At 43.5% G+C, this 12,687-nt stretch overlaps 1 protein-coding gene across 2 annotated transcripts in view; it reads right to left on the bottom strand.

Moving 5' to 3' along the window:
• luc7l (LUC7-like (S. cerevisiae)) overlaps positions 1-12,687 on the bottom strand; it is a 96,822-nt gene that overhangs the window by 12,969 nt on the left and 71,166 nt on the right. The gene's annotated exons all lie outside the window — the stretch shown is intronic.

Here is a 12,687-nt window from a genome sequence, read left to right as displayed (position 1 = left end):
AAACATGAAACAAAGGAAGATTTTAGGAAGCCTCTCTAATACTTAAACCTGACTGATGTTTGCGAAACACCCATGCTACTTTGGATACTTCCATTTGTTGTGGAAGAAATGCCATCTTTTGTATGCAGTTCAAGGAAAGCCCAAACACTGGAAGGAGCAAAACCAAACAAAAATCTCCTTTTTGCAAGAAATCATATTTATCCCAGCTCTGGAACAATATTATTACAATAGAAGTGGCATTCAGCTGCATTCTTGGAACAGAATAACAAAATATATAAAACCATGCATCCTGTGATACTAACAGAACCTTAGGAAATCTGTTCGAATTAATAAATCATTTTAAAACCAGAGCTCCATATATTTCATGAGCTGAGGTTGGCAAAATATAAGACACTGACATGGTTATAAAACCGAGATACAAATCTAAATGTTTTTGTGAATATTTGTGAATTGACATTTGGCAGCGCGGTGGCTGGCGCTGCTGCCTCGCAGTGCCGGGGACCCGGATTCAGCTCTGGCCTTGGGTGGCTGTAGGAGGTTGTTTCTTGGGAAAGGGGAGATGGAAAAGGAAACACGTTGGGTGTGTACAGCTGGAGCTGTTGGCCATGAACTCTTTGAGCTCAGACACTTCAGGGCTTGATGGACTGCTTAGAATCATAGAATATTCAGTGCAGAAAGAGGCCATTCAGCCCATCGAGTCTGCACTTGTAAAAAGCATCCTACCTAACCCTATGCCTCCACCCTATCCCCATAACCCAGTAACCCCACTAAACCTTTTTGGGGGAGGAAACCGGAGCACCCGGAGGAAACCCACGCAGCCACACTTAGTAATATTTAATTCTTCATTCAAATTTTTATAGAAGCATGTCAACCTGGCGACCGCTCTTCGATTCTAGAGATTATGCCTGCCTAGCGACGTGACCAACTGGGAGTCACTGGTACCTTGCAAGTATTGTTTGTAACAATGCGAGATCCCCGGCACGGAGCTTTCTCAAGGAGGGCAATGAGTATATCAGCTCTGTTATAGTAATATGCATCTGCCATGCGCGTGTGACGTCATCGGGAGCTGGGGCTTGCTTGGATTTTCAGTTGGGCACGAGGAGCTTGTGTATAATTGTATTTAGGTAAGACGATGTAATTTGATTTTGATTTGATTTATTATTGTCACATGTATTAGTATAGTGAAAAGTATTGTTTCTTGCATGCTGTACAAACAATGCATACCGTACATAGGGAATGAAGGAGAGACTGCAGAATATAATGTTACAGTTATAGCAAGGTGTAGAGAAAAGATCAACTTAATACGAGGTAGGTCCATTCAAAAGTCTGACGGCAGTAGGGAAGAAGCTGTTCTTGAGGCGGTTGATACGTGACCTCAAACTTTGGTATCTTTTTCCTGATGGATGAAGGTGGAAGAGAGTATGTCTGGGGTGAGTGGGGTCCTTAATTATGCTGGTTGCCTTTCCGAGGCAGCGGGAATTATAGACATAGTCAATGGATGGGAGGCTGGTTTGCGTGATGGACTGGGCTACATACACAACCTTTTGTAGTTTCCTGCGGTCTTGGGCAGAGCAGGCTCCATACCAAGCTGTGATACAACCAGAAAGAATGCTTTCTATGGTGCATCTGTAGAGGTTGGTGAGGGTCGTAGCTGACATGCCAAATTTCCTTAGTCTTCTGAGAAAGTAGAGTCGTTGGTGGGCTTTCTTAACTATAGTGTCGGCATGGGGGGACCAGGACAGGCCGTTGGTGATCTGTACACCTAAAAACTTGAAGCTCTCGACCCTTTCTACTTCGTTCTCATTGATGTAGACGGGGCATGTTCTCCACTACACTTCCTGAAGTCGATGACAATCTCCTTCGTTTTGTTGGCATTGAGAGAGAGAGATTAATGTTGTCGCACCAGTTCACCAGATTCTCTATCTCATTCCTGTACTCTGTCTCATCATTGTTTGAAATCCGATCCACTACGGTGGTATCATCAGCAGATTTGAAAATCGGGTTGGAGAGGAGTTTGGCCACACAGTCATAGGTGTATAAGGAGTATAGTAGGGGGCTCAGGACACAGCCTTGTGGGGCACCGGTGTTGAGGATGATCGTGGAGGTGGTGTTGTTGCCTATCTTTACTGATTGTGGCGTGTGGGTTAGAAAGTTCAGGATCCAGTCGCAGAGGGAGGAGCCGAGGCCAAGGCCACGGAGTTTGGAGATGACTTTCGTAGGAATGATGGTGTTGAAGACTGAGCTGTAGTCGATAAATAGGAGTCTGACATAGGTGTCTTTGTTATCTAAGTGCTCCAGGGTAGAGTGCAGGGCCATGAAGATGGCGCCTGCTGTGGACCTGTTGCAGGGGTAGGCGAACTGTAGTGGATCAAGGCAATCCGGGAGGCTGGAGTTGATTTGTGCCATGACTAACCTTTCGAAGCTCTTCATGATGGATGTCAGAGCCACTGGACGAAAGTCATTAAGGCACGCTGCTTGACTTTGTTTTGCTACAGGGATGATGGTCGTCTTCTTGAAGCAGATAGGGACCTCAGATTGTTGTAAAGAGAGGTTGAAGATGTCTGCGAATACCCACGCCAGCTGATCCACGCAAGACCCGAGTGCTCGTCCGGGTACCCCATTCGGGCCAGTGGCTTTCCGTGGGTTGACCTTCGAGAAGGCTGCTTTGACGTCTGCAGTGGTGATCTCAGGTACAAGTTCATCCGTGGCTTCTGGGGTGGACGGCTCGCTCTCACTGACCTCTTGCTCAAAGCGGGCGTAGAATGCATTGAACTCATCAGGGAGGGGTGCGTTGGAGCCAAAGATTTTACATGCCTTCATCTTGTAGCCCATTATGTCTTGCAGACCTTGCCATAGACAGCGGGGATCACTGTGGCTAGCCTGGGACTCGAGCTTGGTCCGGTACCGTCTTTTGGCATCTTTGATGAATGTCTTTAGACCATATCTGGCTTTCTTGTAGAGGTCAGGGTCGCCTGACTTGAACGCCTCATTTTTACAATACGTTCGCCTACCTTTCTTGCGGTCAAGTTACTACATCTTTCTGGCAACGAGGAATAAAAAGGACAAGAAAAGGGCAGCACGGTGGCGCAGTGGGTTAGCCCTGCAGCCTCACGGCGCCGAGGTCGCGGGTTCGATCCCGGCTCTGGGTCACTGTCCGTGTGGAGTTTGCACTTTCGCCCCGTGTTTGCGTGTGTTTCGCCCCCACAACCCAAAGATGTGCAGGGTAGGTGGATTGGCCACGCTAAATTGCCCCTTAATTGGAAAAAATGAATTGGGTACTCTAAATTTATAGAAGAAGAAAAAAGGACAAGAAAAAAGTTGAGGTACAGTGTAGCGACACTAAGTTTTGTAGCTAGTTTGCAACGTGGTTGGCGGCAATGGCTATGTTCGGGACTATCAGTATTTGTGGAGGGGCACGAGTGTTGGACTGTGTTGGGCAGTTTTTCCTGTCAAATGGAATTGCAGACAAGGGTAAAAAACACCCAATTCTCCTGAGTGTATGTAGGGCAAAGACTAACAAGCTGAGGAGGAATTTAGCAACAGCACAGAAACGGGGGGCACTTCACTTGTGGAGTTAGTTGCACTCATTCCGAATCATCACCATCCTAAGCATTCAGCGATTATCCAGTGTTTTAATTTCCATAGAATGCATAGTGCAGAAGGCCACCATTCTGCCCATTGTGTCAACACCGACCCACTGAAAGAGCACCCTATCTCACCCACTTCCTTGCCCTAACCTCATCTAACCTGCACAGTTTTGGGCACTCAGGGCAATTTTAGCATATGTTATAGTGTTCGAATAAGCATCTTCCTATGTGTATGAATGTCTTGAACAAAAGTGAGCATGTGGCGTCATTGGAAGCACAAGCTTCCTCTGGTTTTCAGTTTAGCCGCAAGGAGCTTGTGTATAATTAAGTTTAGCTGCTGCTGGTGTCTGAAACCAAACTGTACGATTACCTCAATGTTTTCTGAAATAAAGATGATTAACTTTTACAGCATGTTCAGCTACCTTTCTTGTGGTGAAGTTACCGCAGGTTCAAAACTTCACACTCAAGGTTTGGTCCAACATTTCCTTCACTATAGTTGAAGAGTGATAGAAGTTCCATTTCACAAATCCAAACACGCTGGATGCTTTGGAAGCTGCTTGTTGATTTTGTACACTATACTTTAAATTATTTTGCATGTGGACTCTTAAGCAATGGCATTCTTTAGTAACTTCAGAAAATGAATCGTGCATTGTGTAGTTGGGCACTGATAGACAGTTAGTATTGCTGATTTACTTGAGGAGAAACAAGTGTAGGCCCAGGACAGTACAAAGAACAAAGAAAAGAACAGCAGAGGAACAGGCCCTTCAACCCTGTGCTGGTCATGATGCCCTAACTAAAAACAAAACGTTCTGCCCTTACTTGCTCCAAATCCCTCTATTTCTAGCATGCAAATTCAGCAAGTAATTGGGAAAGCAAAGGGAATGCTACTCTTTATATCAAAGGGAATAGAGTATAAAAATAGAGAAGTCTTGGTGAAACTATACAAAACACGAGTCAGACCACACCGAGAATACTGTGAACTGTTTTGGTTCCCTTATCTAAGGAAAGACTGCAATGGAGGCAGTCCAGAGAAGGTTCACTCAGTTGATTCAGTGTATCGAGGGATTTTCTTTTGAAGAGAGATCGAGTAGGTTCAGCCTGTATAATTCTGGTCGCCACACTACCAGGATGCTTGCATGCAGTTCTGGTCACTACACTACCAAAAGGATGCTTGCATGCAGTTCTGGTCGCCATGCTACCAGAAGGATGCTTGCGCACAATTCTGGTCACCACACTACCAGAAGGATGCTTGCATGCAGTTCTGGTCACCAAACTACCATGATGCTTGCCCACATTTCTGGTCGACACACGACCAGAAGAATGTTGAGGCTTTGGGGAGAGTACAGAAGAGGTTTACTAGGATGCTGCCTGGTCTGGAGGGTATTAGCTATGAGAGATTGGATAAACTCAGTTTGTTTTCACTGCATCGACGGAGGTTGAGGGGCGACCTGATAGAAGTTTACAAAGTTATGAGTGGCATGGACAGAGTGGATAGTCAGAAGCTTTTTCCCAGGGTGGAAGAGTCAATTACTAGGGGCATTAAAAAAAAAATTATTTTTAAAGAGTACCCAATTATTATTTTTTCCAATTAAGGGACAATTTTAGCATGGTCAATCCACCTAACCTGCACATCTTTTGGGTTGTGGGGGTGAAACTCACGCAGACATGGGAGGAATGTGCAAACTCCACACGGACAGTGACCCAGGGCCGGGATTCAAACCCGGGTCCTCAGCACCGTAGGCAGCAGTGCTAACGACTGAGCCACCGTGCCACTTTTAGGGGACATAGGTTTAAGGTACGAGGGGAAACGTTAGAGGAGATGTGCGAGGAAAGTTTTTTTTACACAGAGGGCGGTGAGTGCCTGGAATTCGCTGTCGGGATAGGTGGTGGAAGCAGGTAGTATATGTTTCTATTGAGCTCGGGGAGGCTACGGCGTGAAGAATAAATAAAAGGCATAAATGTGTGGGTGTTGCTTAACAACTGGGCCTTCTAAGGTACAGAAGCTTTTAAGTTTTAGTTTAAGTCATTTGTGGGCAGTTCAAGAAAGGTAGTGAGAGAGAAGGCAGCTCTCAGTTTTGTGAGAAGATGTTGGTTTTAGAAGGCTAAATAGGGAACATTTCTGTCTTGCTAGCTGAAATTCAATGCTATGGAGAAATAGTCAAGAAAACAGATGCAGGAAATCTAATTTGCAGCAGCCTCAGTTCCTGAATTTGTCCAAGAGGTTCAAGATTCTTGCTCCCTGTGTGGACGAGAATGGGTACTGCAGGGAGGTTGAGCAAGCGGACCACAGCACCGTGGTACAGGGAGCCATTCAAGTGGAGGGAGGGAGAGGGGGGGGGAGAGAGAGAGAGTAAAATCGGGTATTGTATAGTTAGGGGCATTGATACTGTTTCTCTGTGATCAGGATCAAGAATCACGAAGGCTGTGTTGCCTATCTGGTGCTCAGGGTCAGGAAATCTCATCTGGCCTGCAGAGGAACTTGGAGTGGGAGGGTAAAGATCCAGTTGTCGTGGTCCACATTGGTACCAACAACATCGATAGACCAAGGACAGAGGTTCTGCAAAGCGGGTATGAACAGCTAGGAGCTAAATTAAAAAGCAGAACCAAAACGGTAATATCTCTGGATTACTACCTGAGCCACGAGCTAATTGGCATAGGATCAATAAGATTAAGGAGGTAAATGCGTGGCTCAAAGATTGGTGTGAAATGGGTTTGAATTCATGGGACACTGGCAGCAGTACTGGGGACGAGGGGACCTGGTCTTCATCTGAATCATGCGGGGACCAGAATCCTAGCGAATCAGGTAACTAGGGCTTTAAACTGAATGCGGGGGTTCAGTTGTATGGGGAAACTAGAAAACCCAATTTAAAGGAGGTGGCTATAGTGCAGGTTAGCAATGTGATGGATGGTTACCAGAAAATAAAAGTGAGGGACAGAACAGGTGACTGTCTTTATGCACCAAGCAATTACAGAAGAGTAGGGAAATCCAACATTAAAACAAATTTAAAAACTTTGTGCCTAAATGCAAGAAGCATTTGTAACAAACGTAATGAGCTGACGGCCCAAATAGAAACAAAAGGGTATGATTTGGTGGCGATTACTGAAACGTAGTTACGGGGAAACGAGGTCTGGGAATTGAATATCCAAGAGTACGCAGTATTTCGGAAAGTTAGGCTGAAAGGAAAAGGAGGTAGCACAGACCTGCTGGTGAGGAAAGGGATCAGTGCTGGAATGAGAAATGACATCAGCACTGGAGATCAAAATTTCAAATCAGTCTGGGTAGAAATAAGAAATAACAAAGGGAAGAAGTTCTTGGTAGGAGTGATCGAGAGGTCCCCAAATAGTAGTTCTATAATGAGATTGTTTCCTGGACCAGTGTGTTGGGGAACCAATCAGGGAGGAGGCTACTCTGGATTTGGTATTTTGTAATGAGGAGGGATTAATTAATGACCTCATAGTTAAGGATCCACGAGGGGGTAGTGATGATAGAATGGTAGAATTCAAAATTCAGTTTGGGGGTGAAAAAATGGAGTCCCTCACTAGTGTTCTGGAATTAAACAAAGGAAATTACATAGACTTGAGGACAGATTTGGCCCGTATAGACTGGACAGGAAGGCTAAAAGGTAGGACAAATGATGAGCAGTGGCAGTTGTTTAAGGAGATATTCAATTCTTCACAACTCAAATATATCCCAGTGAGGAAGAAAGATGGGAAGAGGGGTAAAAAACATCCATGGCTAAACAAGGAGGTCAAGGACATTATAAAGACAAAAACTAAGTTATACCATACTGCAAAGGCCAGTGGCAGACTGAAGATTGGGAAATTTTCAAACATAAACAAAGGGATACTAAAAAAGTAATAAAAAGAGCGAAGGTAAATTCTGGAAAAAAAACTAGCACAGAATATCAAAAAGGATAGCAGGTACATAAATGGGAAGAGAGTCGCTAAAGTGAATGTTGGTCCCTTGGAAGATGAAACTGGTGAGTTAATAGTGGGGAACACAGAAATGGCAGAGATGCAAAATCAATACTTTGCCTTAGTTTTCACGGTAGAGGACACTAGTACCATTCCTATAGGAACGGGCAATTCAGAGGTAATAGAAAGGGTGGAACTTGGAACACCCAGCATCAATAGGGAAACAGTATTCAACAAACTCTTGGGATTGAGGGCAGACAAGTCCCCAGGACCTGATGGCCGGGTGTTAAAGGAAGTGGCAGCAGAGATAGTGGATCCATTGGTTATAATATTCCAAAATTCCCTGGACACGGGAAAGGTTCCAATGGATTGGAAAAATGTGAACGTAACACCCTTATTCAAAAAGGAGGGAGGCAGTTAGTTTAACATCTGTTGTTGGAAAATTGTTAGAATCAATTATCAAAGACGAAATATCAGGATATTTGGAAAGCCAAAGCGTTATCCATTTGTCAGCATGGTTTTATGAAGGATAAATCATGTTTGACTAATTTGCTAGAGTTCTTCAAAGCTGTCAGAAGCAAAGTAGATATTGGGGAGCCTGTAAATGTAGTGCATCTGGACTTCCGGAAGGTGTTTGATAAGGTGGCGCGCAGAAGGTTATTTCACAAGGTGAGATCACATGGGATTTGGGGTAACTTATTAGCTTGGATAGAAGACTGGCTGACGGACAGGAGAAAGAGAGTCGGGATAAATGGGTCTTTTTCTGGATGGCAAGATGTAGCTAATGGGATGCCACAGGGTTCAGTCCTTGCGCCCCAGCTATTTACTATCTATAGAGGGCAGCACGGTAGCCTTGTGGATAGCACAATTGCTTCACAGCTCCAGGGTCCCAGGTTCGATTCTGGCTTGCGTCACTGTCTGTGCGGAGTTTGCACATCCTCCCCGTGTGTGCGTGGGTTTCCTCCGGGTGCTCCGGTTTCCTCCCACAGTCCAAAGATGTGCGGGTTAGGTGGATTGGCCATGATAAATTGCCCTTAGTGTCCAAAATTGCCCTTAGTGTTGGGTTGGGTGGGGTTACTGGGTTATGGGGATAGGGTGGCGATGTTGACCTTGGGTAGGGTGCTCTTTCCAAGAGCCGGTGCAGACTCGATGGGCCGAATGGCCTCCTTCTGTACTGTAAATTCTATGACTATGAGTCTATGACTATATTAATGACTTGGATACATGGATAGAAGGTACTGTAGCCAAATTTGCAAACAACATAAAAATAGGTGGGACAGTAAGTTTCAATGAGGAAATAAGAACGTTACAAATGGATATAGATAGGTTAGGAGAGTGGGCCAAAATGTGGCAGATGGAGTTTAATGTGGATAAGTGTGAGGTCATGCATTTTGGTCAAAAAAATGGAAATGCAACTTATTATCGAAGTGGGGAGAGATTTTGGGGTGCTCGATGCAGAGGGATCTGGGTGTCCTCGTGCATGAGTCACAGAAAATGAGCATCCAGGTGCAGCAGATAATAAGGAAAGCAAATGGAATGTTGTGATTTATAGCAAAAAGAATTGAGTCTAAAGGCAAGTGTTGTTGCAACTATGCAAGGCATTGATAAGACCATACCTGGAGTATTGTGCACAGTTTTGGTCCCCTTATTTGAGGAAAGATGTAGTGGCATTGGAGGCAGTTCAGAGGATTGATTCCAGAGACGAGGGGTTGTCATATGAGGAGAGACTGAACAGTTTAGGCGTATACTCTCTAGAGTTTAGAAGAATGAGGGGAGATCTAATTGACATATACAAGATGCTAAAAGGTATGGATAAAGTAGATGTGGAGCTGAAGCTTCCCCTTGTGGGGCATTCTAAAACAAGAGGTCATAATCTTAGAATAAGAGGTAGCAAATTTAAAACAGATTTGAGGAAAAACTACTTCTCCCAAAGGGTTGTGAGTCTGTTGAATTCGCTACCCCCAGAGTGCAATGGATGCAGGGACAGTGAGTAAATTTAAGGAGGAGTTAAGAAAGATTTATAATTAGTAATGGGTTGAAGGGTTATGGAAAACAGGCAAGGACGGTGGAGTTGAGGCCAGGATGGGATCAGCCATGATCACATTGAGGGTGTTAGGCTCGGGAGGCGAAATTGCCTACTCCCGCTCCTAGGTCATGTGTTCTAGGGAGGAGATGCTCTGGCAGATTTCACAATCCAGCTCTTGGTCTGTAACATTGTAGGTTGCAGATGAGGAACCTATCAGCCATGGTAGAATGGTGGAGCAGACTCGATGGGTCAAATAGTCTAATTCTGCTCCTATATCTTATGAACTTATAATTTCCAGCTGTTAAGGAAATTAGAGAAATGAAGGGAAGTGTCCAAGAAGTTTGGAGTTAAGTGAACAGGGACCAAGGTATGGATCAGAAGAATTCAAGAAAGAGTAAACAAAGTGTTCTGAATTAAAGAGACAATTGCAGTAACTAGATGTAAAGTGGGACAATACCTTCAAAGGTAAAACAAACATCTGATGCTATTTTAATAGTCTGGGAATCGAGAGTTAAAGCAATTGTGACCAGTTTGCACAGCAACTCAAGGCAAAGAAAGATAAAGAGTTGGTGTAAAGTCCTGGACTGAATTTGCTGTTAAAAGAAATTTGGACATTATTTTTACAACGTAGACTGGTGGGTAGAACCAGTGGGGCACATGCATGGAAGACGTATTTGTAGATCTGTGAAGCAAGTTATGCTGAGTGCATGTGAGTTGACTCCTGAGGCGACTAGGCAAAAATTTTGAAACACAGAAAACAGTTGGAGCAAACTGATACTGAATTCAAGAGGGTGAAGCAAAATGCTTTTGACCATTGGATATGGCCGTTAGAAACAGAGAAAACATATGAAGCCCTTAGAGAGAGGATTCTCTTCGAAGAATTTAAAGATTCGCTTGGAACAAAAAGTTAAAACTGATACACAGGCAGTGAACATATTCAAACTGTTCCATAAAACCAAGTATTTTTTCTGTCATCCTTTTAAACATGAGAAAGTGAGAAGAAGAAAGTAAAACAAAAAGACAAGAAAGAGATGGCATAGTTGGGAATGGTCAGGAACTTTCACCTCGGATCAAAAGGGAATGTGCCAAGAATGGAAGTGACATTCTGAGGCCTTATGTGCTTCCATTGTACCAAACTGGGACATATTAGGGAAGATTGCTGGAAATAAAATGGAAGAAGAGATCAGTTTCATTAGTAGGAAAAGAAGCATCTGAAAAGCAAATGGCTTTTAAAACTGTATAAAGGGTGCAGGTGAAACATGCTCCTTCAGAATCAATGATAAAGGGGTTATATTAGAGGTCTGGACGGTTTGTCTCAAAGGACGAAACATCCCCTTGCTCAAAGAAAATAAGTAAACAAATTAAAATTGAGAGATCCTGGAGCTGATGGTACTTGCCGATACAATTTGTATTCCAGGTAGTTTAATGGAGGAAAAAGTATTAATGAGCGATGTTGGTGGAAGGGACGAACCTGTTTCTTTAAGTAAAGTTAATTTTAAAAGTAATTTTGTAAATGGAATTTTTACTGTGAGAATTATTCCTAAATTACCTATTGGACGAATAGATTTCATCCGAGGTAATGATTGGCTTGTGGAGAGAGTAATGTGATAACAACTGTATGGACCAAGCTGTTGATCATGGTAATCTTAAACTTTTGAAAACTACTGCTGAGAAAAATTAGACACATTGTAGATAAAAAGCAATTGACGAAAAACCTGATTAACAAAGAAAATCAATTTTCACCTATGAAAGAGGAATTTGCGAATGCAAAAAGAACCGATTAGAACAATTGAGAATCAGTGAGGAAAAGTGGAACATTTGACTGAGGACTTGAACTGTATAAAGAATAAACTTGAAAAAGGAAACGTAGCAAAGGTTCATCTTCAGTTAAAACTTGGTGAACTTCAAGCATCAGAAGTGACTTCAAGCATCAGAAGTGTCTTCAAGCATCAGAAGTGTTTATGAAGTATCGTAGATAATGCCTTGAACAAGAAAAGGAGCTTCTGGTAAATCAGAATATTTGGTTGAATGAAGAATTAAAAAGCAATACGAACCAACTGTCAGAATTTAATTGTGAGAAGAACAATGAGATTTTTGAACTTGAAAGTAAAAGGGAGGAAATAAAAAAGATAGATGGTATGTGTCACAATTCGAAAGTTGTTCCTGGGAATAAAACCGCATTGTTTAAAACAGATACAGTTGAGCAAAGAACAAATCCAAGTAAGATTACTGATGTATCAAAGTCAGTAATGGACAATAATAAAACATCTGAAGTACTTACAAAATAGGAAATTACATAGACGATAGAAGCAGGAGTAGGCCATTCGGCCCTTCAAGCCTGCTCTGCCATTAATTATGATCAAGTTCAATACCGTCACCCTGCCTTCCCCTCATATCCCTTTAGCCCTGAGAGCTATGTCTAATTCCATCTTGAAATTATACGTTGTTGCCTCTACTTCATGTGGCAGTGAATTCCAGATTCACCACTCTCTGGGTGAAGAAATTTCTCCACATCTGTCGTAAGAGGTTTACCCCTTGTCTTCAAACTACGACCCCTAGTTCTGGTCTTCCCCACCATCGGGAACATTCATTTCTGAATCTATCTTGTCTAATCCAGTATTTTATAGGTTTCTATGAGATCCCCTCTCACTCTTCTAAACTCCAACGAATATAAAGCTAACTGATTTATTATTTCCTCATCCGACAGTCCCGCCATCCCAGGCATCCCCCCGTCCGTGCCACCCCCCCCCCCCCCCCCCCCCCCCCCCCTCCCCCCACCCCGGGCACACACAAACAGCAAGAACATCTCTCTTCAGATAAGGACACCAAAACTGCACACAATACTTCACATGTGGCACCACTAATGCCCCAGACAACTGCAGTAAAACATCCCTATTCCTATACTCAAATCCTCTCGTCAACATACCATGTCTTCTTCACTGCCGGCTGTACCTACATGCTTACATTCAGCGACTGATGCACAAGGACACCAAGGTCTCGCTCAGTATCCACTCTCTCAATTTACACCCATTCAAAAAACAATGCGCCGTCCTATTTTGCTACCAAAGTGGATAATCGCACACTTATCCACAGATAATACATGTAGTTTCCTCGTCCAAATCATCAACATATAATGTGAATAGTTGGGATCCTAGCACA

Source organism: Scyliorhinus torazame, chromosome 17 (assembly GCF_047496885.1).
Source record: "Scyliorhinus torazame isolate Kashiwa2021f chromosome 17, sScyTor2.1, whole genome shotgun sequence".
In the NCBI taxonomy this organism is placed as follows: domain Eukaryota; kingdom Metazoa; phylum Chordata; class Chondrichthyes; order Carcharhiniformes; family Scyliorhinidae; genus Scyliorhinus; species Scyliorhinus torazame.
The sequence above is the reverse complement of the archived record's forward strand: the minus strand, read 5'-3'. Positions and strand labels throughout refer to the sequence as shown.